The sequence below is a fragment of the Vulpes vulpes genome, chromosome 5 (assembly GCF_048418805.1).
Source record: "Vulpes vulpes isolate BD-2025 chromosome 5, VulVul3, whole genome shotgun sequence".
Classification (NCBI taxonomy): Eukaryota; Metazoa; Chordata; class Mammalia; order Carnivora; family Canidae; genus Vulpes; species Vulpes vulpes.
The window spans coordinates 44,813,219-44,828,055 of record NC_132784.1 but is presented as its reverse complement, the minus strand read 5'-3'; the positions used below and the strand labels follow the sequence as shown (position 1 = coordinate 44,828,055).

Below are 14,837 nucleotides of genomic sequence, written 5' to 3'. Positions count from 1 at the left end.
TGCACTCTCTTAACTGGCCTTCTGAATTCTCTCTCTTTTTAAGATTTTTATTTTATTTTATTTTATTTTTTGAGAGAGAGAGAAAGAGCACAGGCAGGCTGGAGGAAGCAGAGGGAAGAGCAAACTCCCCTTGGAGCAGGGAGCCTGACACAGGGCTGGATCCCAGGACCCTGAGATCATGACCTGAGCCTGAGGTAGATGCTTAACCGACTGAGACACCCAGGGGCCCTTCTCTCCCTCTTTTTTTTATAAAATTATTTTCTGGTTTTAAAAATAGTACCTGCTCAGAATTCAACAACAACAACAAATACACTGACTAAAAATGGGCAGAGGACTTGAACAGACATTTCTCCAAAGGAGAAGTACAAATTGCCGACAAGCACATGAATAGATGTTCTCGACATCATTTGTCAGCAGGAAATTCAAATCAACACCACCACAAGGTATCACCTTGCACCCATTAGGATGGCCATTCTCCAGAAACCAGAAAATAGCAAGTGCTGGCAAGGGGGTGGAGAAATTGGAATGCTTATGCCCTGCTGGTGGGAATACGAAATGACACAGATGCTGTGGAAAATGGTACAGCAGTTCCTCAAAAAATTAAAAACAGGACTATCATATGATCCAGCAATTCCACTTCTGGATATAGACCCCAAATAACTGAGAGCGGCGCCTCAGAGAGACGTTCTGCTTTATTTACAACAACCAACAGTGGGAGCCACCCAAGTGTCCATTGAGGAATGAATGGATAACCAAATTCTGGCACACACATACAGTGGAATATTATTCAGCCTCAAAAAGGAAGTAAATGCGGGCAGCCCGGGTGGCCCAGTGGTTTAGTGCCGCCTTCAGCCCAGGGCCTGATCCTGGAGACCTGGGATCGAGTCCCATGTCAGGCTCCCTGCATGGAGCCTGCTTCTCCCTCTGCCTGTGTCTCTGCCTCTCTCCCTCTCTCTCTGTGTCTCTCATTAATAAATAAATAAATTAAAAAAATTTTTAAAAAAGGAAGTAAATTCTGACAAGCCATGTGGATGCCCCTGGAAGACATTATGCCCAGTGAAATAAGCCAGTCACTAAGACAAATACTGAATGCTCTAATTCACCTTCCACTCACCGGAGGCTCCTAGGGTAGCCAAATTCCCAGAGACAGAAAGTAGAAAGGGTTGAGGGGAAAGGGAAATGGGGAGCTGTGGCTTAGAGTTTCGTTTCAGTTTTGCAAGCTGCGACAGTTCAGAGACTAGTTGCTCACCTCGGGTTGAACACTCCCCAACTCTGCAAATCCTTGGAAATTGGCTAAGATGGCAAATTTCATGTGAAGTGCATTTTACCACAATTAAATTATTTAAAAAAAATAAAGTTATTATGTGCTTATTTTTAAAACATGGCCAAATATCAAGGAAGCTTTTATTTTTATTATTATTTATTTATTTATTTAATTTTAGGAAGTTTTTGAAAACATGATCCTTACTCACTCCAATAGAGATTACCACTGTTGAGAGTCTTCATGTAGCCCAAATGGAGTTCTTCTATACAACACTGATTCAACTGCATAAAGCGAAAGCCCAGTCTTGGTGGAGAAAGCAATTCTGTTACTCCTAGGGTGAGAATTAGCCCACTTGTTGCTTCCCGGCAGACTGCAACCTCCCCAGTATTCCTAAGTCTTCACGTTTGAATTTGGTGAATATTGTCTTTATAACAAGAAGCACAGAAGCCTCGAGACAGAAGCCAGCATGTGAACAAATGATGAGTTCTAGAGTGAGGGCCATATAAATTGATACCTGGGGGCATTTCTGTCTTTCATTTACACACTTATTCATTGACTAAATATTTGTTGATCACCTACATATGCTAGACCTTGTGCTATAGGTTCAGGAGATGGCAGGTAATAGGAGAGGACACTTACCATCTAGTTGGGGAGAAAACCTGTAAACAAACAGAAACTGAGAAGTGCTCTGGGGAAACAAAGGGGAACAAGGTCGTGCTATGGAAAGGGAGGAGGTGACATCTAAGCTGAGACGTGGAAGATGGGCATGAGCTCCACAGCAATGCTGGAGACCCAAAAGGACATTAGGTCACTCGTGAACAGACAAAAGGGATCTAGGAGTGAGGAGGTCAGAGCAGCCGTTACCACTGGGAGGGTGTTGGCTCAAAGCACGAGAGCCTTCTGGTGAGCTGGCGTCTCTATCTGGGGGAATATATATGTACAGAGTTGTGTAAAAATTCACTAGGCTTCAGACTTTAAAGTTTCACTTTATGAAGTGAAAATCTTCACTATATGAAGATTATAGTGTAATAAAAATAAAATATCCCTTCCCAAAAAAGAAAAGAAAGGGCAGAGGGGGGTGTGGTGGGCTTTCCAGGTGGAGGAAACAAAGTCCTACAAGGGGTGAGGGTGATGGGGGGAAGATGGGATGGCATGGGGTGCTGTCCTGGGTGTGAGAACAGCAGCAAAGCCCAAGTGCGATGCAAGGCCCCGGTGGTGGGATGAAGCTGGCCACACGTCACACTGACAGTGCTTATCCCTGGGGCGGGAATTAGGATTGAGGCTCTGAGACCAGGGATTTTAACTGTTTTACTCTTTTAAAAAAATGTTTTGAACATGTCTTCTTGTTTTACATGTATCATTTTAAAAATAGATAAATGAGACCATTTGCTTTTGCTTTGTTTTTTTCTGGCTTTCCATCTGTTGTTCTAAGGAAGTTGATGGCTTTGAAGGGCCTTTTCTTGTCTCCAGGGGGAAAGATCCAGGGGTGTGAAGCCCCTCGGGATTTCTTCTCATCAGGGCTGCGGTCCTAAAATGTCCACTTGGAGAATCATCATTACTTGATTCCAGGAAGAACAAGAGGGAAGCATGGGGGTGTGGGGTGTGGGAGGGTGTGGGGGGGATGTTTCCTTCCTTCCTTCCTTCCTTCCTTCCTTCCTTCCTTCCTTCCTTCATTCATTCATTCATTCAACACTCACCCAGCGCGTAGGTGTACAGGACAGGGCTTGTCTTGCAGACATTCATTCCCGGGTCCAGTCTCTCCCTTCTCAATTCACGATGGACCCAAATGCTGAGAATCCAAACTTGAGGCAGGTGCGGTTAGGATCCTGGGGGATGGAGGAGGGAAGAAGACATCCGAAAGGCAAGATTTCCCTGCATGGGGGCATGGGGGGGGGTTGCTGTCCAACTGAGCCCTGGGAGGCGGCTAAGGGGAGCCGGGCAGCACTTCCTAACCACCAGCTGAGCCCTGGGACGCAGCCTCGGGGAAAGGGTCCTTTCTCACCTTCTTCCAGGAGCCCGGCCTCCAGGTGCTCACGGGCTCCAAAGGTGCTGGCAGCGGTGGGGGGTTCTGAGGTGGGGCCCCCCTGTCACCAGCATTTTCTGGAGTTAGCATCCTCCGTCCCTGTATCCCAACACCCCCGGGAGGCGGCCTCCTCTGGGAGTCTCTCTCACTCCTAAAAGGGAACTGGAGAGGCTGGGGAGGGGTGTCCCCAGTAGACCACACCAGGGGAGTTGCATTCCCACCGCTCCACAGCCAGCCAGGACCTCTTTGGATACGGGAGACACGACCCCAGCCCCTGGGCCGCCCGCACCCTCCTGCAGCCCCTGCGTCCTCAGGCCCCGCGCGACCCTCCGTCTCCCGTGGGCCTCCACGTGAGGTCTCATCCCAGAGCAGCACCAAGCCCTTGGCCCCAACGGATTCTGTTCAAATGGGTATTTCCAAACACATATATTGGAGGAGAAGGAGTTGGAGGCAGAATGTGGTCACAGTACAGGCTGAGATGACTCTGCGGCCAGACTTGGGGACAGCAGGCATCCTCTGTCCTCTCAACTCCTTCCCTTTATCCAAAAAAGGCCTGATTTCTAGAGAAGCCAAACTCTTCCTCCATTGCATTCTGGAATCGGGGTGAGAATCGCCCAGTTGCAGAAGCCAACTTGAGTGGCCCCGTGACCCTGCAGTTACATTCCTTGTCCAGCACAAGAAGCCTCGGGCACCCAGCTGCCTCTCCACACCAGTGGGGTTCTTCGTAAGTGTGGGTACATGATTTCAGCACTTTAGAGCATCATTCTCGGGGCGCCTTGGTGCTCAGTGGTTGAGCGTGTACCTTAGGCTCAGGTCGTGATCCCGGGGTCCTGGGATCGAGTCCCACATTGGGCCTGCTTCTCCCTCTGCCTGTGTCTCTGCCTCTCTCTGTGTGTCTCTCATGAATAAATAAAATCTTAAAAAAAGAAGCAGCAGCATCATTCTCAGAAGGGGCTGTGGCTTCCCCTGGCCACATGGAATACGTAGATTACTTGGGGGGTACACTTAGTTTGAGGAACACAACAAGAAAGCAAAATAGCAATGCTCTCCATTGGTACAACTGAAGAAATAGGCATGGTTAACACGAGTCCCACAATTATAATTTCTACTTATTTTCCTAATAATCAAAACCTAGATTCCCAGCACCAGGACACCTGGATTTTCCTGGTTCTGGCATTTTTTCCTAATTCTATGGAGACTTGGGCCCATCCATTCCCATTTGCTTTCATTTCGTCCATCCAGTTTGAACCAAAAGATTGCTAAAGGAAATTGAACTTTCTACAATTCCACCGTTTGCTCCCTCTGCATCCCTCATTCCTCAGCTCAATTCATCTAGCAGGTTTCCTCCGCCTTGGAGCTCAGAGCCTCAGGACTTCCCCCTTTCCCTACCCTCAGCAGCACCTGCCACCTGGCCCCTTTCTAATGATCTGTCCTGAATGCAGATGACTGCTTGACAAAGTCCCTCCCCTCCATCATCCATTTTACTCTGTAGACAAGAGGGGCAGCAGGCTCTTTGGCCAGGAGAAACATCCTCCTTTATTGGAACTTCCTGCCAGCCAGGAACAGGAGATGCCCTGTATGTTCCAGCACTATTCAGTAGAACTTTCTGTCGTGTTGGAAGTGTTCTCATCCAATATGGTAGTCACTAGCCAGTGTGGCTATTGAGGACTAGAAGTTTGGCTAGCCCAACTGAATTTTAAATTTTATTTAAACATTTAAAGTTTAACAGCTATTTTGAGGTATAAAAGGCATCAATGAACTGCACATAAAATGTTAAGATTGATGTTTTGACACAGACACCCATGAAACCATTACTACAATCAAGGGAGTGAATATACACCTATCATGTCCAGAAGTTTCCTCATGTCCATTTGTATCCTTCCATCCTTGCCCCCTCTCCCTGCAACCTCCCCGCCGCACACACACTCAGGCAACCACTGATCCACCTCCTGTCATTAGACAGTAGTTTACATATATGATGTGGGACATAATGTAGATGGAATCATGCTCTGTACTCTTCTTAGGGGTGGGGAGGGTCTGGCTTCTTTCAGCAAAACTATTTCGAGATCCATCCATATTGTCTCAGTTTGTTTCATTTTAATGCTGAGTAATATTTCATTGTTTGGAGATAAAATTTCACCTGTTGATGGATACTTGGGTGGTCTCCACTTTTTGGCTATGAATAAATAAAGCTGCTATGAGCATTCTTGCATAGATCTTTGTATAGACATATGCTTGCATTTCTCTTGGGTAAATTCCTAAAAGTAGAATGGCTGGATCATGGTAGGTGTTTTGTTTACCTTGTTAAAAGACAGGCAAACTTTCCCAAAGTGGTTGTACCATTGTACATGCCTGCCTGTTCCTCTACAAACCAGCCAACAACTGGTATGGTCAGTCTTTCAATTCTAGCCATTTCTAATGGGTCTGTAGGGGTGTCTCACTGCTGCTTTAATTTTCATTTCCCAGCTGCCTGATGATATGGATCATCTTTTCATAGGTTTGACATTGGTATATCTTCTTTCATAAAGTGTTCATATCTTTTGCACTTTTTGTATTATGTTGTTTTCTTATTATTGAGTTTTGAGGGTTCATTACACATTCTAGAGGCAAGTCCCTTATCGAATACATAATATGCAAATATTTTCTCCCAAATGATGACTTGTCTTTTTATTTTCTGAATGCTTTTCAAAGAGCAGTTTTAATTCCAATGAAGCCCAATTTATTAATTTAGTCTCTTATGGATCGTGTTTTCAGTATAGCATCTGAGAAATCCTTGCCTGGCCCGAAGCCAGAAAGGTTTCTTCCCCCTATGTTTCCATCTATAAATTTTATAGTTTTTCTTTTTACATTTAGATGTTTGGTCCATATTGAGTTAAACGGACCATTAAATGTACTATTTTGTATATGGTGCAAGGTGGGGACTGTTTGCTTTTTTGAATATGTATATCCAATTGTTTCAACCCCATTTATTGAAAAGCCTATCCTTTGTCCACTAAATAACCTTCTACCTTTTATTGAACATCAGTTATTGGTATCTGGACTCTCATATTGCACTGATCAACTAAAATTTATTTACAAAAAAAATTTATTTATTTATTTATTTATTCATGACAGACACACACACACAGAGGCAGAGACACAGGCAGAGGGAGAAGTAGGCTCCATGCAGGGAGCCCAACGCGGGACTTGATCCCGGGTCTCCAGGATCACACCCCGGGCCGAAGGCGGCGCTAAACCGCTGAGCCACCCGGGCTGCCCAATCAACTAAAATTTAAACTTAAATAACTACCTGTGGCTAGTGGCAACCAAATTGGACATCTTAAGTTTAGACTGTGAGCATCTCAGAAAAGGTACTGTTTCTAATCTCACCAGAGAGGGGCGCCTGGGTGGCTTAGTGGTTGAGCATCTGCCTTGGGCTCAGGGAGTGATCCCAGCCAGGGTCTTGGGATCGAGTTCGGCATCGGGCTCCCACAGGGAGCCTGTTTCTCCCTCTGTGTCTCTCATGAATAAATAAATAAAAATCTTAAAAAAAAAAAAAGCTAGTCATTACTATCACATCATGTGAAATGAAAGCAGAAGCAGGAGACATTCTATACTTTCTGAAACCCTGTTTCTCTTCTTCAGAGAGACTTTCCTCTGTTTTCCTGCAGGTCTCAAACACTTGAACTTTAGGACATTTGGTAGCTGTGCAGGTTCTGGCACTGTTACACACATTTTGCAGAGGAGAATTAAGGTATTTAAATATTTGCCCAGAGTCACACAGCTACTGCAACCCCTATTTGAAGCCGGAGCTTAATAACTGGCTTACTTATCCTTCTACTGCACACGTCTCTGTAAACACACTGAGGAGGAACTCAGTCTCTCGTGTCCCAAATACGGTTAAAGGAGTTATTATGGGATGTCACTGTAGGCCTACGGTTAATCCTCAATTAATTTATTATATTATTATATTAATTATAATTAATTTCTAAACTTTATACTTTTGACTTACTGATTTTCAAGATCAATGTACATCTGAGCAGCCTGAAAGCTTCTGAGATGTCCTCGCTCAAGTCTTCCCTGGGCCCTGGAGTCTGCATGTCCCAGGCTACCCAGATGGCCCTGGGATGGCACTGGGAGAGGCATCACCACCCACTGAGCTCCTCCTCCTTCTCTCGACTTTCCCAACTGTGTTCAATCACAAATTACGGCCGTGTTTGCCAGACAAACACATCTCCCCTTTCCATCAGGTGGGAAGGCTGATTTAGAGGGAACTGGGATTCAGAGCCAGCTGGGCAGACACAATGATTTCTTTCCCCTGGGGCCATACACTTTCTCTTTGCTGTGCTTCTCAGTAAAGCCATATTGGAAACATGTATGTCTTAATATCGAGCTTCAGAGCAGATACTCTGGGAATCTGAAGCCATAGGACAGCACATCAGTTTGTCATGAGGTGAGTGGGGTTGGAGGAGGGTTCTGGAGACTCACAGGAAGAGCCCCTCTACGGAGCACAGCTTCCCTCCCACTGCCAAGCACAGATTTCCCATCCTGTGAGACTCGGGCAGGATTTATGGCCCAAACCATTGTCTTTTGTTCCTCCGAGGCCCTGTGAAGGTCTGTGTGTGTGTTCCAGAAAGGAGTCACAACAGCTGCAGGCCTTGCCTGATCCTGGCGTTTTAAAACTGGCTTACTCCTTCTTTTACTATGCATGTCTCTAGAAATAAATTGGGGGAGGAACTCAGCCTTTGTGTCCCAAATAAGGTTGAAGAAATTATAAGGGGATGTCACTGTTGGCCCACAATTTCTGACTTCCAGGCAAGTAATTAAAGTAACTGGTTATCCCTACAAGGAAGTGACTTGGAAGACCCCAGGGTCTACTCCACCGCCAAATGATCTGTGCCAGCTCTGGGTCAAGGGCTTGGCAACCACTGAGGAATCCAGTCCTGGCACGTTGCTGAATGCACAAGGAAGTGCCACTGGAGACCGCTTGGTGTGCATCTGACAAGAATAGTGACCAAGTGAAACCCCCTGACTGGCTTCTCTCAGGATTCCCACATTTCCGTTTCATTGCAATAGAAAGAATGAAGCATCAACGGAATGAAGAGACAAGGAGAAAAATCTTTTCAAAACTCATATCTGACAAAGGATTAATACCCAAAACACACAAAGTATGCCTCAAACTCAACATAAGAAAACAAACAACCCAGGGGATCCCTGGACGGCTTGGTGGTTTAGCACCTGCCTTTGGCCCAGGGTGTGATCCTGGAGTCCCGGGATCGAGTCTCAGGATTGAGTCCTGCGTTGGGCTCCCTGCGTGGAGCCTGCTTCTCTCAATCTCTCTCTCTCTCTCTCTGTTTATCATGAATAAAATCTTAAAAAAAAAACAACCCATTTTTTAAAAATCAGCAAAAGTTCTGAACAGACACCTCCCCCCAAAAGATGACAAACAAGCATATGAAAAGATGCTCCAATGGTACGTCATTAGGTAATGGCAAATTCATGCAATAATACACTACTATGTGCTTACTAGGACGGCTAAAATCTAAAACACTGATATCACCAAATGCTGGTGAGGACGTGGAGAAACAGGAACTTCCATTCATTGCTGGTGAGGATGCAAAGTGGAAGCCATGCAAGATGGAGGACAGTTTGGAGGTTTCTTATAAGGCTAACCCTATCTTACCACATGGTTCGGCAACTGCACTCCTCGGTATTTGCCCATAAGTTGAGAATATATGTCCACACAACACCTGCACATGGATGTTAAGAGCAGTTTTTTATTCATAATTGCCAAATCCTGGGAGCACTCAAGATATCCTTCAGTGGGTAGATGGATAAACTTTGGTCCATCCACACAATGAAATATTCAGCAAAAAAGGGCAAGAGCTATCATTTCATGTAAAGACACAGAGGAACCATAGATTCAAATTACCCCGCAAATGAAGCCAATCAGACAAGGCTACGTCCTGTATGCTTCCAACTATGTGACATTCTATTCTAGAGAAAGCAAAACCATGGAGACAATAGAATGATCCGTGGTTGCTGGGGGTGGGAGGGACGGGTGAGGAAGCAGAGAGCACAGGGGGTTTGGAGGGCGGTGGAACTGTTCTGTAGGAGACGGTGGTGGTGGGTACATGTCACACGTTTGTCATAACACGACCCTGAACCCTAATATGATGAACTTTAGAAATCGAAGTATCAGTATTGGCTCATCCATTATAAAAAGGAAAGATATAAAATACACGTATGGGAGGATGATGATCCCATGAAACAGAAGCAGCTAACACAAACGGAAGAACAGAGGGGGCAGTCTAATCCACAGAAAAGAGGCATTTCTAATTCTGAAAGGCCCTGAAACAGGTAGGTGGGTTTTGAACAAGAAAACATTCCTGATGGAAACGAAACAACGTGTCGAGCTCCCGATGTGCTGGGGCCGTGTTCATGTCTGAGCTCTCGGGCTCGCGGCACCCGCGGGCGCACCTGTCACCTGCCCCTGCAGGGAGGGAGCGAGCTCGGCGGCTCCCGCTCAGGCGGCGGCTCAGGATCCAAACCAGTGCACGCGGGGCACTAGGGCGCTGCCCGTAACGAAAACCGGCAACTGGCCTGAGTGTCAACGGGTGTCCAGGGACCTGCTCAAATACAGTTGTTCTGTCACTCACTGGTTAGTAGGCGGATCCCTCGGAAACGCCGGGAAAGCGCTTGCCTGGCGGCGTCAGGTCGCCCCGGAAACCCAGCAGGCGCCCCGGGCACCGGCCTCGCCTTCTCCGGTCCCCACGAGTCCCGGGGGCGGCGCTGCGGCGTCGGGCCCGGCCTGCACCTAGGCACCCTCGGGCCGGCTGGTGTGGCTCGGCGGTGGCGGGAGGCCGGGGGGCGGGGGGACGCCCAGGACCCGGCGGGCAGCCTCGGAGGCGCCCCCTGCCGGCCGCGGACGCGCGCTCGGGCTCGGGCGGGGGCTCGGGCGGGGGGACCCCCGGGGGAGGGGGAAGGGGGAGGGGGGCTCGGGCGGAGGGACCCCACCGCGTCCTGGCAGGGAGGCCCCGCCGCCGCCCCCGCTCCCCGGCTTAGGATGGGGCCCGCGACCGCGCTGCAGCTCCGGGCCGGCCCGGCGCCCCCCCCCCCCGCCCCCCGCCCCGGGGACCCCCACTGCCAAGCTCTCCGGTGGCGACTCCTGATCCTGCCGCAAGGACCAGTGGTGGCCAGAGAAAAACAAAAACAAAAACAACACACGTTTGCTTTCCGGGCACCGCGCGCTCTCCCCCTTCAGAACCCGGGCGGCGTCATTCCCGCCCTTGCCGGCTCTGCTTGCTCCCCCCCGACTTGGGCACCCCATTCCGCGGGCCTGAGTTTGGAGAAGGGAGTCAGGAACCTGGGGTTTTGCTCGAGCCCCTCAGGGGATCCGAGGCCGCAGGCCGAGACAGCGGGCAGAAGGCGGCAGGATTTCCCCTCCGAGCCGCTCCCCCGCGCGCCCCGTCCGTCGAGCCCCCCCACCCCCCGCCCTCCCAGCTCCCGCCCGGGGCGCCCCGTCCCGTCGAGCCCCCCCCCCCGCTCCCGCCCGGGGCGCCCCGTCCCGTCGAGCCCCCCCACCCCCCGCCCTCCCAGCTCCCGCCCGGGGCGCCCCGTCCCGTCGAGCCCCCCCCCCCCCGCTCCCGCCCGGGGCGCCCCGTCCCGTCGAGCCCCCCCCCCCCCGCCCCGCCCTCCCAGCTCCCGCCCGGGGCGCCGTGGCAGCGCTTCTGCAGCCCCTCGTCAGGGACCAAGGACGCTGTCCCCCCGCCCCCGCTCCGGCCTCCTTGCTTCTTGGCCCAGGGAGAATGCTGTGGCCTTTGAGGCTGCCAGAGTCCAGCTCTCCACTCCCTGTGGTCCCCCGCTGGTCACCAGGTCGCAGCTAGGTGTGCCCCTTACTACCGTGGGCAGGCCGGCTCCCGCACCCTATGCTATTTCTATTGTGCCAAGAAAACAGCACCAAAAGGACGCAGTGCAAATTCCCGCAAATTCCTACGCTCACACATTAGAACTTTAAAGACATTGGAAAGTCTTATTTTCACTTAGATGGGGCTGATAGAGGTCAGGGGTCAGCAAGCTTCTTCCATAAAGAGACTGTCACTACTTCAGGCTCTGTCGTAGGACGAAAGCAGCCGTAACAACACATGAATGAGTGGCTGTGTTCCAATAAACTTTATTTGTAGACATTGAAATTTGAATTTCATATAATTTTCATGTGTCGTGAAGAGTTACTCTTTTTCGACCATTTGAAGATGTAAAAGCCTTTCTCATCCGTGGACCTTAGGTGGTCGCCAGTGTGCAGGCTATGCCTAACCCTGCTTCCTTCCACACAAGACTCGGGAATATGGGCTTTATTTTTTGACTGAAAGGCCCCATAAACAGAAACTTTTATCAATACAAGGAGGGACGAACTGAGCAAGTCAGGACGGAGGGTTAAGCAGGGACATAAAAGCGCTCTTCAGTTGGATCCCACAGCCAGCACGCTGGTTACACTGCCACCTAGTGGGGTCTCCTCAGGGCTCTACCCCAAGGACCTGGAAAATTCTCCCTCCCGTCAACTTACTGCCCACAGTTGGGGTTTGTGTTCCTTACCACACCCAACAAGGACTTCAAATCCGTTAAACCAAAAGTGAGTGTGAAGGCAAAGAATTCTAAAGCTTCAATAAACCCCTTAAAATGAAAAAGCAAGATTCAAGTCACAGAATTTCAAGATCATTGTTCAATCTCTACCATCTTTTCCAAGTCAGCTTTCGAGTAAGAAAACAAAAGGTCTAGGAGGGCCAGGTGTTCAAGACGACAGAGTTTAAGGCAGCGCCTACCTGCAAGTCCCACTGGCCTGATCCCATCACAGGAAGCTCTGTACCATCACGCTGACACGTCTACCAAAATCCCACGACATAGGTACATAGCTACAGAGGAGCCCAGTGGGTACGAGCCACAGGTTCCAATCCTAGCTGAGTCCCTTAATAATTGCTCTGTGCCCTTGGATACTCAGCCTTTGTGCCATTTCCCCTACTGTAAAAATGGACGCAGAAATGAGCTAGTGGCATCTTGGGCAATAAGGTATTGGCTACCGTTATGAATTTCTTGAGTACCTACTATGTGTCAGACACGGAGTGCTTTACGTATTTTGTCAATTTGATCCTCCTCTTTTATAGAGTAAATGTTTCCTCCATTCCGTCAATGAGCCGGAGAAAGGTCATGTGTACTGTGGGTGGGTGCCAGGAACAAAATCACGACGAATGCCATCTCTTCTACAAGTTCACTTGATGACGGCACCTGGGACACAACTGAGTGACCATGTTACAAACATGACCTGGCCCTGATGTGCTAGCAAGAATGAGCACTGAGTAACGACTAGGTAACTTGGTGTCATCCTTAGCATTTAGGAAGGCTTTCGGGGCAGGTGTCACTGTCACTTCCTGCTTGGAGGTAATCTTGCTGCCGTCATTCTTGGCCTTTGGGTTGTTTGGGAATGATGGTAACTGGTAGAGGGAGTGCTTGGGACAGTCTACATGTCGGAGCTTTAAACATATCAACAGTTACGTGTCTTTGCTGCTCGCCCTGCTACTTCATTTCTGCTGTTTCTCAAGTTCTGCAGCCTCCCCACTAACAGAATATTCACATAGTGCTCTATTGAGATACCTGAAGATAATTAAAAACTCAGTGTTCCAACGGAGGATATTTGTGCATGTTTAAAACCCTGGACGTAGCTGAGAGTTGCTTCCCCTGAATTTATCTGAAACAGGCAAACGCTTAATAGCTACTTCTGAAAGTCCCGGGCTTCCCATCTCTGCCAACTTTCCCTCATCCCACATCTTCAAGTCCCTCAACAAGACACAGAAAGGAGACGCTCGGACCAGCTAGGACCCAGCCCCTACCCGCTCCCATAAGTCCAGAGGCCCCAAGGGTGTTAAGATCATGGGTCTCTTATGTTTTACAGGGCTTACCAGGTCACTGCCCGGGTTCAGCAGAGAAGCACCTGTCGGGGGCAGGAGGTAAGCTGGGGCCTGGTCTTCCTCATTGGTGTGTCTCTGGCACTCACCCCTGCTGGACCCTGAGTTCCGAATCTGTAAGATGGGAAGGAGGAAGGTCCCATGCCCTCCACACTGTGCTGACCGATGGACACAGGGGAGAGTGCAGAGGAAACTGTCAAGGATCATCGATGCGTTTCAGATGTTTATAATAAACTTTGAATGTGATGACCGAGAGAGAAGATTGCTCAAATTACTTTTATGGCCAGCTGCCTGCATTCTTTAAGGTTTTGGGCACAGGCTTACAGTCTCAAATGTTTTCTGCCTTACGTTCAATTTTCTCTAAATTAGGTCAGTGGGAAAGAACATCTGCTTGCTGGCATTGTCCGCGTCCCTCACCAGGTGGCGCTGCTTCCCAATTAGCAATTTCTTTTGGTGAGAGGCTGGCTGAGACCTCCATTTACCACGGACCCAGTTGGAGCTGCAAGAGGAAAAAGGAAAAAAAAATGAAGAACCACCCAGCCCCCCCACCACACCCCCCCACCACACCCCAATTTCAAGTAGCAAAATAGGGTCTCGGGAGAAGAGCTCTGGGGATGGAGAACTGCAGTCACTGGCCAACAGCGAGCCTGTGGGCCGAAGGGTCTATGATTCCCCCCACTTTCCAGAGCAGGTAAGAGGGAGCCTACATCCCCCTGTGCTCCCGAGATGGACAGACTTTGCAAACACAGAGTCCAGGCAATGTGTACCCCCACTCCAATCCAGAGGGCTCGCATTTTTCAAGAGGAATTTAAGAATTAGGTCAATTTCTTGAGATTCGGCAAAGAAAGTTACTTCCGCATGTTATAGGCACAATCGCTGAGATTTGTAAGCAGTGATAAAATGCTGTTAGATTGCCCTTCGGAATCCAAACCGTGGAAGCCAATGTGCTGGGAAAGGGCAGCGCTGCCCTCTGTGCATGGTCAATGTAAAGGGCCCCCCCGCCCCAGTGGACACCTGCCTCTCAGCCCTTGGACCCTAGAGCCCTTCATTCTCATAGCTCCACCCCCACCTCCAACCCCCCAAAAGGAAGGTCCAGACATACAGTGACCATGTTTTCCTCACTCCCCCACACCTCATTTCCCTGAAAATAAATGGGCCCTTCCGCGGGGTGGCCAGGGTGGGAGAAGTCAGCATTTCTCTTTATTCTTTTGAGATGAAGTGATGGAAGGGTTATGGGGTTGAACTACTGTCCCAGCTTGCCTCCATTTGGTTTCACTGCCTTAACCTTAGAGTGCTTTTGTAATCAGTATGTAGAATTGAAAAAAGGTGTCTTCCAAGCTCAAGTGGATGATGCTCTTAAGTACTAGATGCTAACCTGTCAAAAAAAAAAAAAAAAAAGATTATTTTACATTGTGCTTTAATCTTTATGGAATCTTCTCAGAAAAATTTGATGTTTTAGCACTTACATAAAGTTAAATGTGGATTTGCCTTGTAAATGTACTTCTTCTACTCCAGGGTCGAATAATCAGGACTGCGCGACTCAGCCCAGAGCTGCCAAAATTTGGTAAGCTCTCTAACGAGAGTTGATTTTTGAGGACAAGGAATATATATATAT

The 14,837-nt window shown here is 48.8% G+C and overlaps 2 long non-coding RNA genes across 2 annotated transcripts; both read right to left on the bottom strand.

The window, feature by feature from the left end:
* Window positions 1–8,364: 8,364 nt before the first annotated feature.
* On the bottom strand, window positions 8,365–10,120 carry LOC140599003 (uncharacterized). Its single transcript, XR_012001572.1, has 2 exons — window positions 9,926–10,120; window positions 8,365–9,016 (listed from the first exon to the last, which is right to left on the bottom strand). It is a non-coding gene; the product is annotated as an uncharacterized lncRNA (long non-coding RNA).
* Window positions 10,121–11,423: 1,303 nt separating this feature from the next.
* LOC140599002 (uncharacterized) lies at window positions 11,424–14,597 on the bottom strand. Its single transcript, XR_012001571.1, has 2 exons — window positions 14,355–14,597; window positions 11,424–13,721 (listed from the first exon to the last, which is right to left on the bottom strand). It is a non-coding gene; the product is annotated as an uncharacterized lncRNA (long non-coding RNA).
* Window positions 14,598–14,837: the final 240 nt, after the last annotated feature.